Raw genomic sequence first — 18,301 nt, forward strand, 5'->3', positions numbered from 1 at the left:
ACACTGCCCAGAAAAAGGCAAAGGCAAGCCACTTCCGTAGAAAAACTTGCCAAGAACAGTCATAGTTAAGACCATGACCACTTGCTTTACATGACATGGCACATAATGATGATGATGATGATGATGATCATTAGCCTTTGAAAAGTCCAAAACTATCACTATAATTTTATTTTGTTTCTTCGTGGATTGTCACCTTGTCGTGGTGGAGAAGCTTGTGAGGTCCTGAGATCCCGAGAGCGATGCCGTCTGGAGCTATGCTCCTGGTAGGGTCACCCATGGCGGTAAGGTCGAGGGTGAGGTCCCTGACAAAGAACAATCCAACCAAGACCTCAACGGTGGAACAAGCGGACAAAGTTACTTCGAACTCAATGGCTGTGAAGGCAGATGAAGGCTGCAACAAATCCGTCAGCTCCAGTTGTTGTGGTTTCTATGCCATTGGAATCAGTTGGTTGATTTGTGAAGTATCGTGTGCTTCTTGGAGTGCAACATGAAGCACACGTTAAACAAGTACATGCACAGGCGTCTTCACTCTGTGGGCCACATCTAAATAGATCAACAGAACAAAGACCATCATCCTTGACCTTGAAGGATAGCCACGATGACAACAATTATTTTATTTAGAGGTAAGGCACAGTAACAGATCCTTCTGGTCCAATGAGTGCACACAGCCCTATGACACACATGTGACCAGTTAACCTACTAACCTGTATGTCTTTGGAATGAGGGGAAAAAACGGAGCAAAAGCACGGAAACCTTCACGATCATGGGGAGAACATACAAACTTCTTAAAGACAGTGGTGGAATTGAACTTGGGTTGTCAGTGCTGTAATAGCTTGGGGTTCCCAACCTGTGGTCCATGGACCCTTCTGTTAATGGTAGGGGACTATGGCAGAAAAAAGTTAGGAACCCCTCTGCTAACCACAATACTTATGTGCCGACTAATATGTAGTCAGATGGAATGGCGGTAATGGGAATGGTGGGAAGGATGGTAATGGAAATGTTGGGAATGATGGTAATGAGAATGGTGGGAATGGGGTAATGGGAATGGTGGAATGATGGTAATAGGAATGGTGGAATGATGGTAATGTTGGTAATGGGAATGGTGGGAATGACAGTAATGGGAATGTTGGGAATGATGGTAATGAGAATGGTGGGAATGGGGTAATGGGAATGGTGGAATGATGGTAATAGGAATGGTGATTAATGGTGGTATTTGGAATGTTGGTAATGATGGTAAAGGGAATGGTGGGAATAGGGGTAATGGGAATGGTGGAATGATGGTAATAGGAATGGTGGAATGATGGTAATGTTGGTAATGGGAATGGTGGGAATGACAGTAATGGGAATGTTGGGAATGATGGTAATGAGAATGGTGGGAATGGGGTAATGGGAATGGTGGAATGATGGTAATGGGAATGTTGGGAATGATGGTAATGAGAATGGTGGGAATGGGGTAATGGGAATGGTGGAATGATGGTAATAGGAATGGTGATTAATGGTGGTATTTGGAATGTTGGTAATGATGGTAAAGGGAATGGTGGGAATAGGGGTAATAGGAATGGTGGAATGATGGTAATGAGAATGGTGGGAATAGGGGTAATAGGAATGGTGGAATGATGGTAATGGGAATGTTGGGAATGATGGTAATGGGAATGTTGGGAATGATGGTAATGAGAATGTTGGGAATGATGGTAATGAGAATGGTGGGAATGGGGTAATGGGAATGGTGGAATGATGGTAATAGGAATGGTGGAATGATGGTAATGGGAATGTTGGGAATGATGGGAATGATGGTAATGAGAATGGTGGGAATGGGGTAATGGGAATGGTGGAATGATGGTAGTAGGAATGGTGATTAATGGTGGTATTTGGAATGTTGGTAATGATGGTAAAGGGAATGGTGGGAATGATGGTAATGGGGGTAATTCTCTCCCCCCACTCTATTCCCTACTCTGACCTTTTACTTCTCACCTGCCTCTTACTTCCTCCTGGGTCCCCTCCTCCTCCCCTTTCCTCCTATGGTCCACTCTCCTCTCGTATATTCTTCTGCAACCCTTGACCTTTCCCACCCACCTGGCTTTACCTATCATCTTCCAGCCAGCCTCTTTCCCCTCCCCCACCATTTAATTCAGGCATCTCCCACCTTCCCTCTCAGTCCTGAAGGAGGTTCTCAGCCTGAAACATTGATTGTTTCCACAGATGTTGCCTGACCTGCTAAGTTTCTCCAGAATTTTGGATTTCCAGCATCAGCAGATTTTCTCGTGTTTGTTCATTAAGATCATACATACCTGTCTTTAACCACAACTTTCCTGTTTTTTCCTCATTCATATTTGACACTCCCTGTAGTTTAGAATATCATCAATGATTCTGCCTCCATCACTCTCTGGGGTATAGAATGCCAGAGATCACAACCCTTTGAGAGAAGAAATTCCTCAACCCCACCATTATTTTTAAATATTCCTTTGTGTGTGTTTACTTAAAACTATGATGAGAAAATATTTTGTTAATTATTTCATCAGCTGCGATCCCCACCACTAATAAAGCAGAAGCTGATGGCGGGTTTGCTTCTGATCTCGTTCTGTTTTTTTGTTTCCTGTGGATATGCACAAGGTATACTATGCGTAGAGACAATAGACAATAGGCGCAGAAGTAGACCATTTGGCCCATCGAGCCTGCACCGCCATTCTGACATCATGGCTGATCATTTACTATCAATACCCGGTTCCTGCCTTGTCCCCATATCCCTTGATTCCCCTATCCATAAGATACCTATCTAGCTCCTTCTTGAAAGCATCCAGAGAATTGGCCTCCACTGCCTTCCGAGGCAGTGCATTCCAGACCCCCACAACTCTCTGGGAGAAGAAATTTTTCCTTAACTCTGTCCTAAAGGACCTACCCCTTATTCTCAAACCATGCCCTCTGGTACTGGACTCTCCCAGCATCTGGAACATCAGAGGTTAGTGCAAAGCTATTACACATCTGGCATTGGAACTTGGAGTTCAGTTCTGAAGTCCGTCTGTAAGGAGTCCCCGTGGAATGTTCCAGTTTCCTCCCACATTCCAAAGATGTAGCTGTTAGTAGGTTAATTGGTCATTGTAAATTGTCCTATGATTAGGGTGTGGTTAAAATCGAGGGTCGATGAGCCACACGACTCGAAGGGCCGGAAGGGCCTATTCTGCACTTACAATGACCAGTTAACCTCCCAAGTGGGACATCTTTGGGACTGTGTGGGTAAACCAGAGAAAGCAGAGGAAACCCACGCCACCACAGGGAGAAGTCAGCAGCAGGAATTGAACCTGGGTCGCTGGCACTGTGAAGTGTTGTGCTGACCATTACGCTACCATGCTGCATCTTTCTCAGATGCTGCTGGCACTGTCAAGGGCAGATTTATTATTCAAGTCTTGTTGCCATGAGGCATGGTGACTCCAAAACATAAAACTAATTAAATGAAAAACATGCTTGTACTCTTAGTTCTGTTTTTACTTTAAGTGAGGCACACGCATTTGACAAGGTGGCGTGATGACGTATGCTAGTCACGTACTTTTACATATATCCCATAATGAATTGTGTAAACAACATAAATATTGTGAATCAAACAATACGTTTACAATATTACTCAAATATTAAATACACAACATCGGGTGTCACTCTTTGTTTTAGTTTTCTCGTTTGGGGACTCCAGAGGGTCAACTGGACAGTGATAAATAAATAACAATACCTGACCATTTTGCAATAGGTGTGAGTTGTAGGAAGACCCTTGCATGATTGTATTCCAATGCCAGTTTGGTGACTGATACTGTAACCAGGGAATGGAATGGTGCAGCATTTACCTTCATGACTCTAGCAGTAACTTTCATGAGGTAGAACAACAAAAATAGGGACAGAAATGATAAGCCAAATGTCCTACTCTGTCTACACCTGCTGTTGCTAACTCTCAACCATCGTTATGACCTTGTACCTTATTGCCTACCTGCACTACATTTCCTCTGTTACTGAAACACTTTACTCTGCACTCTGTTATTGTCTTATCTTATTCTACCTCACTGTTGTACTGTTGTAATCAATTGATCTGTATGAACGACAGAAAAGACAAGTCTTTCACTGTGCCTCCATATATGCAACAATTGTTCTTTCCATGACCATAGTTGTTCCTGGCTAATTTTTCTACAGAAGTGGTTTGCCATTGCCTTCTTCTGGGCAGTGTCTTTACAAGAAGGATGGCCCCTGCCATTATCAATACGCTTCAAAGATTGTCTGCTCGGCGTAAGTGGTTGCATATACTGCTGCTCGTACGACCATCCATGGCTGGTCCCATGGCTTCACATTACCCTGATCAGGGCCTAAGTAGGGGCTACACCTTGCCCAAGGGTGACCTGCAGGCTAGTGGAGGGAAGGAGCATCTTACATCTCCTTTGGTAGACACGTATCTCCGCCCTGCCACCCAACATGTGACAATAATAAACCTATTTACCCACAGAATAGAAGATCCCTCTCACCCCAGTCATTCCGTCAGCTCCCATTTCCACTGGGCAGAAGATCCAAAAGCTTGAAAACTCGTACCAGCAGAACCAATGACAGCTTTGATCCCAATGTTATACCCTTGAACAGAGAGAGTGTACGATAATGATGAACTCACTATCTCACATTCCACCATGTCATGGCCCTTGCATTCTATATATCTGCCTGCACCTCAAGTTCTCTGTAGCGGTAACACTATATTCTGTACCTGCTTTCCTTTTGGCACTTAGATAGATGAAATTATCTATTTGGACAGTGCCACCGCCTGGTATTGGGGGAAGGGGTCTACCGCACAGGGTTGAAGCAAACTGCAGAGAGTTGTCAACTTAGTCAGCGCTATCAAGAGCACTAACCTCCGTAGTGTCCAGGACATCTTCAAGGAGCAATGTCTGAAAACTGCAGCATCTATCACAAAGGACCCCCATCACCCAAATTGTGCCTAGTTCTCATTTCTACCATCAGGAAGGTGGTACATACATATATATCTACTGTAATTCATTTTTTCTTCCTCTATTATTATGTATTTCATTGTACTACTGTTGCAAAGTCAACAAATTTCAAGACATATGCTGGTGATATTAAAACCCGAGTCTGATTCTGACAGCAGCAAGAATACAGCTTTTCATTGTATCTCAGTACACGAGACAGTAATAACGCAATTACCAAATTTTCTGTGATCCCATGAGTTGCCACGGTGCATGCAAAAGATCAGATATCCTGTAACAGCCAAGCATTTCAAGTTTTAACTTGAGAAGCAAAAATTAGACAAACAACTACATGAAGAATGTACGGAGGGAAATGTACCGTGCCATATCACCTCACGGAGAGAAGAGAAACAAGTTGGCTTGGAAACTTGTGATTGTGTTAGGCTTGTAAAATATTTTCAGCTGTCTACATGCTCTGATAATGAAGCTTCAGTTTCTGTACTTCTGACAAGTGTACAGGATTTGCTGAATTCTATTATTTCAGAGTAGTGATGACATGTTCAAGTTGAGATCAAATTTCAAATTCCAGTTCCTGAAACAAAATCACAATGATGATAGTCCTTCACCACTCATCTACATTGGGTGCTTCCAAAAGAACACTTTGAATCTGAAACATGTACTGTAGTGGCCTCTGAGCATATGTTCACGGTCTTCTGTTGCTGTAGCTCATCCACTTCAAGGTATGATATGTTGTGCATTCAGAGATGCTCTTCTGCACACCATTGTTGTAACACACTTTTCCTTGAGTTACTGTTGCCTTCCAGTCAGCTTGAACCAATCTGGCCATTCTCCTTTGACCTCTCTCATTAACAAGGCATTTTTGACTACAGAACGGATGCCCAATGGATGTTTTTTTTGGGGTCTTTTTTGCACTATTCTCTGTAAACTCTGGAGTCTATTGTGCATGAAAAGCCCAGGAGATCAGCTGACTGTGAGATAACCAAACCAACCTGGCTCCAACAATCATTCCACGGTCAAAGTCAACCAGATCACATTTCTTTCCCATTCGGATGTTTGGTCCAAACAACTGGACCTCTTGACCATGTCTGCATGCTTTTATGTATTATATTGCAGTCACATGATTGGCTGATGAGATAGTTGCATTAACAAGCAGGTGTACCTAATGAAGCTGTCACTGAGGGTAGACTCGTGTTTGTCCCCTGCTTAGAGACCCCCCCCCCACCATTACCACCAATTCCAACCCATGTGCTTTTGATTTACTGCTTGTTGGCTGAATTACAAGGATGTTCTCTTCACAATATTCTCTTTTGTTGTTTCTGGATGTTTTATGTATCGTTGAACAGAAATTAATCCCTCTTTTCCCAACATTTGAAAAATAAGAAAACAGAACACTCGTAAAAACCATGTACCACCTCAAGTAAATGCAAAAGTTAGTGCATTACTCTGAAGAGTAGCATTTATGCTCGATACATATCTCATTAACAACCCCAAAGCAGACTGCACATAGAAGAGGTGCCACAGAGCTCAGATGGCCCAGGTTCAATACTAACCTTTCCATTTTACAAATAAATTCTTCACATGGGGATATTGACATGTTAATACTCAGTGTGAAGTCTGGCAGAAAACTAGTCCAATACTAAGCAATGTCTACGAAAGATCACACTTTAGCGACATTCTCAGTTTGACGGCAATATTGAGAATAGTGGTCCAATTTTTCCTTGACTTATTGCAAATTATTGTGTCCACTCTCACGTCTGAAAGAGGTTTAATTTACCCCTCTGGTGTTTATGTTCTTCAAGGTAAAGTATGTACTCAAGTACCCTGCTGTGAGGTAATGTTGCAGCTCCATAAAACCCTGGTTGGAACGCACTTCGAATATTGTGATCAGTTCTGGTCACCTCATTACAGAAAGGATGTGGAGGACTTGGAGAGTGCAGAGGAGATTCATCAAGATGCTGCCTAGAATGGAGAGCATGACTTATGAGGATAGGCTGAGCAAGCTAGGGCTTGGTAAGAGGCATAGATTGAGTGAACAGCCAGGGGCTTTTTCCCATGGCAGAAATGGCGAATATGAGAGGGCATAATATTGATGGAAAGTATAGGGGACCGTTTGGAGATTTGCATGCCTCACTGACCCACAGAGCTCTGCTGGCTGGAGTCAAGGCTTTATGCTTTGGTTTTTGGTAGGGTCACCAATGCCAGTTAGATCAAAGGGCAGAGGCCAAACTAAGAGTGGTCCACCAGTCCTCTAGGTTCAGGATTTTAGCTCTGGGCTAACAACCCTGACTGGTCAAACAAATCTGTTACAGAGACAGCAATGAAGAAACCTTTTACATCTGAGTGTGAATCATTCCTGAGTCTCCACCTGGGATTTGCATGACTGACAGTAGGGATAACCGAGAGGAAGCCCTGAACATTGCCAGCGATGGAGGGCCTTCATCCCTGCCCCAAATGCCAGTGGCATAACGGGCAAAAGAAAGAAAGGAAGATGAAGGGATGTCAAAGGTAAACCTTTATACAGAGAGTGGTGGGTGTGTGGTATGCGCTGGTAGGGTTGGTGGCAGATACATTAGAAGCATTTAAGAAACTCTTAGATAGGCACATGGAAGATAGAAAAATGGAGGGCTACGTGGAAGGAAATCATGAGATTTATCAGAGAGCAGTTAAAACGTCAGCACAATATCATGGTTCGAAGGAACTGTTCTGTGCTATTGCAGTCAAACACCACTTTGACTGCTTAGATAGTGTTGAATTCCCTTGAACACCTGGTCCAAGTTGGTCTAAAAATTTTTAGTAATGACTTTGCACTATAAGACAACTCAGAACATGAACGAAGCCTTATACCATAAGTATTAATTGTTAAGCATTCCTCCTATATAATAATTACTTCCTGTATTTAATTGTGTTTATGAATAGGCCAACTTGATAAAGGCTTAAGGCCTCCACTGATGCACCAGGCAGATGTAGGCACGCTCAATTGAGGCTAAGGAAACTCCTGTAATATTGAAGGACACACACAAAATGCTGGAGCAACTCAGCAGCCAGGCAGCATCTTTGGAAAAGATGGAAAACAGTCGAAATTCAGGCTGAAACTCATCATCAGGACGAATGTAATATTGAACAGTTTTGCCTGCTTTGGGTGCCACAACATTGGATGTTGTTAAGTCACTCTGCAGATTTGACCAATGTGACGTGTCTTTGAGCTTGCTCAACTTTTCTTCTGTTTGAGCCATCAACTGAAATCATTGCAGCAGAGGTCTGCACTGACTCAGGTTGGCACTTGGCTTAATGCTTTTGCTGGTTTGGTCTTTCTCTAAGTAGAGTTTATAATAGAGCAGGAATAGATGGCTACTCTTACTAAACCATTCCGAGAAACTACATATGACATCTAACGCAGTATCTCCCTAAAATATGTCTTCAAGTTACCCCAAACATAGGTAGATGATAGAGGGTTCAAGGTGGAATTCACATACATGAGAAAGGGAATGTGTTACAACAAAATGAATGGGAATTGGAATGCTTGGAAAGCCAGCGTAGATTCAACAGGTGAAGTGACCTCCTGTGTTGCTTGTCAAACTTATAGATGACTTGGATGAGAATGTTTGTCATCTGACAACTAGGTCTGCTCTTGACGTGAATGTTTGTGGAGCTCTTTCCCTCCACTAGTTTGCAGGTCACCCTTGGGCAAGATGTTGCACCTGCTTAGCACCCCCCCACCCCCGATCAGTGTCATGTGAAGCATTTGCACAGCAAGATGCAGCCTCCACCTTGATTCATGGTAGGAATGGTGTGTTTTTGATAACGTGTGGTCTTTGGTTTACGCCAAACATAGTGTTTAGTCTGATGGGCAAAAAGCTCAATTTTGGTTTCATCAGACCATAGAACCTTCTTCCAGCTGCCTTCAGAGTCTCCCACATGCCTTCTGGCAAACTCTAGCTGAGATTTCACATGAGTTTTTTTCAACAGTGGCTTTCTCTTTGCCACTCTCCCATAAACCTGTGACTGGTGAAGCACCTGGGCAACAGTTGTTGTATGCACAGTCTCTCCCATCTCAGCCACTGAAGCTCGTAACTCCTACAGAATTGTCATAGGTCTCTTGGTGGCCTCCCTCATGAGTCCCCTTCTTGCACGGTCATTCCGTTTTTGAGGATGACTTGCTCGAAGCAGATTTACAGCAGAGCCATATTCTTTATATTTCTTGATGATTGACCTAACTGAACTCCAAAGGATATTCAGTGGCTTGGAAGTTTTCTTGTATCCATCTCCTGACTTGTGCTTTTCAATAACCTTTTCACAGAGTTGCTTGAAGATAGGTTTTGTCATCATTATGAAACAGTTGGACGCCTTCTTTTACAATGTGAAGCATATAAGGTTGAAATAAAGCAAATACAGGCTGCACTACTAGCTTTGGGGGTTGACAGTTTTCATTTAAAAACTTCACTAAGTTATGGAAGTGAGTTTAATTTAATTCACAATATTAGTTTTCATTATTTAAAGTCTATAGGGCTTTTTTGTAGTAATTTAGTTTTCATTTCATAAAGATCTAGTAGGGGGTTTATTTCCCAACTCTCTACACCACACTCCAGTTCAGCTGGTGGCACAAATGCGCCTTTAAATTGGACTGCCAACCGCCAATAAAAGTCAGAAAAAGAAGTTGTTGCTTGGAGTGTTCTTTTGTCTTCATGGTGTAGATTTTGCCAGGATACTGACTCACCAGCAGTTGGACCCTCCTGACACAGGTGAATCAGTTGAAACACCTTGACTGCACACAGGTGATCTCCATTTATTTTGTTTTATATTTGTAATTAATTTAAATTACTTTGTAGAGGTAAGTTTTCACTTTCACTCAAAAGTCTTTTTCTGTTGACCAGTGTCAAAAAAGCCAAATTAAATCCACTGCGATTAAAGGTTGTAAAACATGATAAGTTCCAAGTTGGGGGGGGGGGGTGAATACTTTTTATAGGCACTGTACGTTAGAGGGCACAGGTTTAAGTTGTGAGGGATAACATTAAAAGGAGATCCGAGGGGCAAGTTTTTCACACAGAGAGCAAAGAGTGGTTAGTATGTGGAACAAGCTGTCAGAGGTGGATTGAAGGCAGGTATGATCACAGTATTTATGAGGTATGTATGCTTGTGTTCTGTGGCTGTAGCCCATCCACTTCAAATCTTACCGTGTTGTGTGTTCAGAGATGCTCTTCTGCACACCGCGGTTGTAACACGTGGCTATTTGAGTTACTGTCGCCTTCCTGTCAGTTTGAACCAGTCTGGCCATTCTCCTCTGACCATTCTCATTAACAAGGCATTTTTGCCCACAGAATTGCCACTCATTGGATGTTTTTTTTTGCTTTTTGCACCATCCTCTGTAAATTTTAGAGACTGTTGTGTGTGAAAATCGCAGGAGATGAGCAGTTTCTGAGATTCTGAAACCACCCCGTCAGGCACCAACAATCACTCCATGGTCAAAGTCACTTCGATCACACCTCTTCCCCATTCTGATGTTTGGTCTAAACAACTGAACCCCTTGACAACGTCTGCATGTTTTTTTTATAGAGTGAGTTGCTGCCAACTGATTGGCTGAGTAAGTATTTGCATTAACGAGCAGGTGTACAGGTGTTTTGAATCAAGTGACCATTGGATGTGAGTACCTCAGTTGACGTGGTCCAGTTGGGCCGAAGAGCGTGTTTCAATGCTGTACTCTATGACTCTAAAACAGGTAAACAATGACATAATGCATCATAATTCTAAATATAATCTACAAGAATGTTCCAGGTATGCCCTGAAGAAGCTGGATTACAGAACCTATTTGAATATCACTCAGTTGCCGAGGTTACATTTACCAGAAAGCTCTTCATCAGTTTCCTTACTTTAGAATAACAGAATTGTCACTTGAATAGAGAAGGTCATTTGGTCAGCCAAATCTACTTTAGCACAGTGGTGCAATCTGCTCAGTCTCGTTCCCTAGTCCTTACCCTGACGACATGCCATGTTTTTCTCAAACAGCTTTCCAATTTCCTTTTTGACAGCCCTGATTGATTCAGTTTCCATTACCCCAGAGGCAGCGAATCCTGGTTCATAATGACTCTCTTTGTCGAGAAATTTCTGCTCACACATCCTTTGCCCAAAATGTTAAGTCTGTCTTCTGGTCTTTAAGAATTTATGTATTAAAGCCACATGAAGTCTTCCACGGTGAATGTCAGATCATTCCTTAAACTGAAGGCATAGCAGGCTAGGCACGAGGGCAATGCTCAGAATTTATAAATGGTGTGCAACTCAGAATTATAATCAGGTTAATAATCATCGACGTACACTCAGTGGCCACTTTATTAGACACAGGAGTGGAATTTGGAGTGGTCTATCACTGTAGCACATTCACTTCAAGGTTCGGCGTGTTGTGCTTTCGGAGATGCTTCTGCACACCACTGTTGTAACATGTGGTCACTGTCGCCTTCCTGTCAGCCTGGCCATTCTCCGCTGACCTCTCTTATTAACAAGGCATTTTCGCCCCCAGAGCTGCCACTCACTGGATGCTTTTCATTTTTTTCGCCATTATCTATAAACTCTAGAGACTATCGTGTGCAAGAATCAAAGGAAACCAGCAGTTCCTGAGGTACTCAAACATAGTCAAAGCCACTTGGATCAGATTTCTTCCCTATTCTGATGTTTGGTCTGAATAACACTGAACCTCTTGACCGTGTCTGCATGCTTTTATGCATTGAGTTGCTGCCACATGAATGATAAGATATTTGCATTGTCAAGCGGGTGTACAGGTGTACCTAATAAAGTGGCCATCGAGTGTATGCCGGTGACATCTGTTGTTTCGCAGTGCAAGAAAAACCCTTTTGAAGCAGGTGTGAAGCTCCGAATGTGGCAGGGAGAGACTGAAGATGTCCTTCAACACGCCTGCCAGTTGGTTGGCAGAGGTTTTTTGAGTGTTCTACCTGTTACACAATCAGGTCCTGATGCCTTGCGCAGGTTATCCTCAAGATAGCTGTTCTGACACTGGCCTCTGAGACAGATATCACAGGGTTACCAGATGCTGCCGGAACTTTCACTGTTATGGTTTTATTCTCGCTTTCAAAGTGTGCAAAAAAAGCAGTGAGCTAATCTGGGAGTGAAGCATCACAGACCTTTACAATATTCGGCTTCACCTTGTAGGAAGTAACGACCTGCAAGCCCTGCCAGACCTGGCATGTGTTCAATTCCATCTCTAACTTTACTCAGAATTGCTTTCTCGCACTTAAGATAGCCTTCCGTAGGTCATACTTATTGTGGAGTTTTGGATCACTAGACTTGAACGCCACTGACCTAGCTCCCAGGATCTCATGGTTCATCCAAAGCTTTCGATTTGGGTAAGTCCAGGATCTGCTTGAAGGCACAAGCTCACCCATACAAGTCTTGATGAAGTCGGTGACAACTGTGGCAGATTCATTCAGAGCCAAAGTTGAATCCCTGAACTGGTTGCTCATTGACACAGTTAGTGCTGGCTAGCTTTTCTATACTAGGTGGAGGCACCAAAGGGCTGAAGGGTCTTGGCCTGAAACATATACCGTACTCATTTCCATAGATGCTGCGTGCCCCACTGAGTTCCTCCAGCATTTTGTGTGTGTGTGTGTGTGTTGCTTGGATTTCCAGCACCTGCAGATTTGCTCTTGTTTGTTAAAGGGCTGAAGATGATGGAATCTGACAGGTGAGGAAGGTGGAGCATGGAGTGAAGAAAGGGAGGTGGGGAGGGAGGAAAAGTGGTGACTGGGAGGAGGGAACCAATGGTAGGACTATGTGGATGATGGGCAGAGGGAGTGGGTAGTACAGGGGAAAGAAACAGGGTGTTAGGGGTGAGCTTAGGAAGAACTGAGTAGATCAGAAGCAGAGGGAAAAGGGACAGAGGAGGAACAGTTTACCTGAGACTGGAGAATTTGATTCTCATGTCGTTGGGTGGTTGACTATGAGATGCTGTCCCTCTAGTTTGTTCGTAGCCTCACTCTGGCAATCAAGGAGGCTGAAAACAGACATGTCGGCATGGCGATGGGGAGGAGAACTAGGAGGGAGTGAACTTGCAGAATGAAGAGAAGAAGCTGATGATAATCAGAGCAAGTTATTTTCTTGCAGCATACATCTGTGTAGAAGCAAACTGGCACCTAATTGCAGGCGATTAGTAAGGCCCAACAGGACTGTCACATCTTTTTCTTACCAACATCATTGATGTAGTCACAGGAGAGCTATGGATCTTCACACATCATTACCTGAACAGCAAGAAAGCAAATATTTGGAAACAATTCAATTTTACAGTGCTTTCTGATACAGCAGGTAAATGCCTAATAGCCCATTATGTAAGAACCAATTTCCCTAGGCACTCATTTCTTGGCTCCCTGCTTTACTACTGTAAAAAACCCCTCAACCGCAGAGTTACTACAGCATCTGTTCACTGTCCGCAAGCTCCTTGTCTAATTTTTAATTAGATTCAGCTAAAAAAGACCCTTATGCACAAGGGCATATTAGAAAATTGTCCTTTGTCAGATGTGCTAAAGGTATAATACAGCAATAAATGTCTGGGGACGTCGGTAGGTAGGATGGAATTCAGTGAAAGTTAACTACAGAAGCAAAGGTTAGACAACACATATTTAGAGCGCATGTATTGTACATTTAATGAAGGCAAATTTCTATCCCAACAGACTATAATGATCAATTAGACTTTGTTTATGTATAAGCTCGGCACAGGATTCAAATACTAACCACTCTCCATGTGAAAACATTGCTCTGATTTCCCTTTTACATGGTGTACTTGTTTTTTCCGATTCTAATTGTGGATCCTCCATAAAAAGTTGACATATTTGCTCTACATCTGTTCCATCAAACCTTATCGTATATGAAAACTACGATATACACACTCATGCACAATATAAAATATACAACATACATAACATACATCCCTCAACCACCAGATTGGATAACTTCACTCACCCCAAACCACCCTGATTCCACAAACTATAGACTCACACTGCAACTCTACAACTCGGGTTTTCAATATTTATTGCCTTTTTATTTGTTAATAATATTTTGTTTTTTTTCCTTTTGGTATTTGCACAATAGATTGTCTTTTGTGCATTGGTTGTCTTTTTTTGTGTGCAGTTTTTCATTGACTCTTTGTGTTTCTTTATATTTACTGTGAATGCCAACGAGAACATTAATCTCCCGGCTAGTATATGGTGAAATGTACAACATGTATGTTGATAAAAAACTTTGATGAAAACTACAGAAATCAGTCAGGTCAGCAGGAAAGATCACTGGTTTCAGTCTAGTATCACTGTAGGGCTTGTAAGTGCCCAGGAAAAGTTATTGTGCACACGGCACATGCAGCAAACTGCCCTATCCCCTCTGGTAAGCAAAGTGACAAAGCAGAGCATCTTAAAAGTTTCTTCTCCCAAGCAGTTAATCTGATCAACCATTCTAGTTAGTGGCCCACTCCCATCTCCTTCTGTCTATTACCCCATCAATGTAATGCACTGTAAACCCTTTAAACCACTTGTTATATCTCCGTTCACATTCTGAATACAAGCTGGTATTTATGTATTTATGCACAATTTATTCCATATATAAAGAAATGGTTTGATACTAACAAATTATCACTGAATCTAAGTAAAACTACATTCATAATATTTGAAAACCGTGAACTAAACTCAGATAGTAAACTTAGAATAAATTATGTCGAAATTGATAAGGTATCTGAAACAAAATTTTTAGGAGTGGTATTAGATAATAAATTAAGCTGGAAACCACATACAAATTATATCAAAGCAAAAATGTCAAAATCTATTGCAATACTGTACAAAGCGCAAGATTTCTTAAATCAGGAATCTTTGTACTGTATACATTATACTGTTCACATTATGCTGTTCACTTATAGTCCCATACATGACTTACCGTGTAGAGGTATGGGGAAATCATACAAAGCAAATACAAACTCAATTTTTCTACTCCAAAAGAAAGTCATATGAATTGTAAGTAAGGCAAGTTATTATGAGGCAACCAATTCACTATTTATTCAACTAAACACTTTAAAATTCAGAGATTTTGTAGATTTTAAAATAATACAAATCATGTATAAGGTAAAAACAATGGACAGTTACCGCAAAGTATGCAAAGGTTGTTTAAAATGAGAGAAAGTCAACATGATTGAGAGGAACATGTATATTTCACAAACAAAGGATAAGAACAAATGTAAAAAATCATTGTATTTCAGTCGGGGGGGGGGGGAATCTATGGAACAGTTGTAAGAAGTTAAAAACATGCACCACACTTAAGTTTAAAAAATTATTTAAAAATAATTTAATGAACAAATATAAAGTACATAATTTAAAATGAATGGGAGTAATGTAGATAAATGATATTTGGAATTGGGTTTTGTGTTAAAAGATTATGAAATATTTTGTTTTGATGTGATGATTGACGCCAAATATGTTGTTGTATAAGTAAGAGGGGTGGGCGTAATAAGCTGAGCTTCAGCCTACACCCTTTCATTCTGTTTTAAAGAATATCTTTTTTTTGTTGTAATTTTGTCTTATGAAATCATTGTTGAAAATGATGCTTTTTGTTGTGTTTGTACTGACGGAAATAAAATTTCATTCATTCATTCATTCATTCGTATCTGTACTTCAACCTCCAACTTTATTTTCAATACAGTTCTTATTTCTTAAAATTGTTGAACGTTCTTGTTCCTTGTCACGTCAACACACCACAGTAAGTTTCTAATACATGTAAATGAATATGGGGAATAAAAATTGAGCCAATAATAATTTTTGAAGGCATCAATTAGGCATTCTCGCGGCCTCTTGTTCTTGAGAAAATAAAGTGCAGACTGTTCTGACTTTCAGGATGGCAGTAATTTCACAGTTTTGGCTCCTTTCTTTCTACCAGCATCAATGGCTGCAGTGGGCCAGGCGGAATAGTTCACCTTTTCATCTGAGGTCAAACTCCCTTGCTCCTTCAGTGGGGGAAACAGAGTCTTAGCAGATTAGAAAGGGCAACAGAGGCCGAAAATCTGGCCAGATGGGAAAGCCATAGCGTGGGCCAAGAGCTAGAAGCTGCCTTCTGTACTGTAATGCCTCTGAAATCCAACCTGGGAATTGCAACAATGGTTCTGAAATCAATTCCAGCAGGATGATCAGATCTATGGGATCACTAGTCATAGATTGCTAGGTATGGAATACATAGAGCATGAAAACAGGCCCTTCAGCCCAACTGGTCTATGCTGAGTTAGCTAGTCCCATTTGCCAGCACTTGGCCCCTCCCTATCCATGTACCTCTCCAGATGTGTTTTAAATGTTGTTAATGCATCTGTCTCAACTACGTCCTCTGGCAGCTCTTCCATATACAGACCATTGTCTAGGTGGGGGGGTATCCAACCTTTTTAATAACATTAACCAAGGGGTCCGCGGACCCCAGGTTGTGAACTCCTGCTCTAGGTTAAAAAAGTTACCCTTTTAAAAGTTTCTATTAGATCTCCCCCCCCCCCCACCCTGACATAAACCTATATCCTCTGGTTCGATTCCCTTACCCTAGGACAAAGACTATATGCATTCACCAGGTCTGTGCCTCTCACGATTTTATGCACATGGAATGAAAACAGAAACTGCTGGAAGCACTCAGCAGGTCAGAGAGCATCTGTGGAAAAGGGGAACAGTTAATTTTCATCTCACTTTCCACATAGCTTTCTGCTAGCGACTTGGCCTCCACAGCAATGAATTCCACAGATTCACCACCCTCTGCCTAAAGAAATCCCCCCTCATTTCTGTCCTAAAGGGGCATCCTTTCATTCTGAGACCATGCTCTCTGGTCCTAGACACCCCACTACAGAAAACAACCTCTCCACATCCACTCTATCTAGGCCTTCCAGCATTCGAGAGAGTATTTCAGGTTTCTTTGTGCTGTCGGACAAAATTAGGAATCTATTACACAAAGAGCCATAACCTTTCTTAACTACCCCACATGGAGCCAGGAACCTTAAACCCAACTCGTTTATTCTGACCAAGTTGTCTTCTTGTCCCATTCCCCCATACTTGGCCAATATCTCTCTAAGCTTTATTTCAATCCATCAGAAGAATTCCTTTTGTTCCACCCATCGTCCTTCTCCACCTTCCCTGCTGCCTACACTAACTTGTTTTTTACCTTCCCAGTTCTTTAGAAGGCAATGCCTTAAGAAGGCGGACATACTCACCATCTGGGACATACCATCTTCTCATCGCTACCATCAAGGTGGAGGTACAGGAGCCTGAGGACACACTCTCAATGTTTTAGGAACAGCTTCTTCCCCTCCCCCATCAATTTCTCAACATGAACCTGTGAACACTACCCCAATATTTTGTAGTCAGAAGAGATACTGCAGATGCTGGAAATCTAGAGCAATATACACAATATACTGGAGGAGCTCAACAGGTGAAACAGCATCTATAGAGGGGAGTAAACAGCCATTGCTTCACGCTGAAACCCTTCATCAGGACCTTTTCCACTGTTTATTCCCCTCCATAGATGCTGCCTGACTTGCTGAGCTCCTCCAGCACATTGTGTGTGTCACCTCAGTATCTTGCTTTCTTGTACTTTACAGCACGGCAACAGGCCCTTCCAGCCCACGGCACCCAATCACACTCGTGTGACCAATTAACCTACTAACTAGTACGTCTTTGGAATGTGGGAGGAAACTGGAACACTTGGAAGAAACCCATGCAGTCACGGGGAGAACGTATATACTCCTTCTAGACAGTGGTAGGAAATAAGCCTGGATCACTGGCTCTGCAAAGCGTTATGCTAACTACTACGTGACAGTGCCACGCTGGGTTTAGTCCTTTTGCACAATTTTTTAAAGTGTAATTTATTATATTTTTCATACAGCTGGAATTACTGGGACATGTACTGAGGAAAGAGAAGCTTGAACATCTTGCAGTGATGGGAAGAACTGTCAGTGCATGACATTCATGAGTTACGTAAAGGGATGGACAGGCAAAAGTTTTGAAGAATTTATTGGAACTTCTCACATGAAAAACAGATGAAAGACTGTGCTCACCCAGGTCATACAAGGTAGCATGTAATGATGATGATGATTGTATTTTTTTATTGTATTTATTGTGGCTTGCAGTAATTTTTCTTTGTATTGCTCTGAACTGCCATTGCAAACTGCAAATTTCATGACAGATGTAAGTGATAATAATCCTGATTTGGAGTTTGATGAAGGATCCTGGACATGAAATATCAACCATTTAAGCACTAGATCCTTTTCATTAACCGTCTCTATTTCCACAAATTCTGCCCAACTTGCTGGAGGTTTCCAGCATTTTGTTTTCATCTCA

The sequence above is a fragment of the Hypanus sabinus genome, chromosome 12, assembly GCF_030144855.1.
Source record: "Hypanus sabinus isolate sHypSab1 chromosome 12, sHypSab1.hap1, whole genome shotgun sequence".
Lineage (NCBI taxonomy): Eukaryota > Metazoa > Chordata > Chondrichthyes > Myliobatiformes > Dasyatidae > Hypanus > Hypanus sabinus.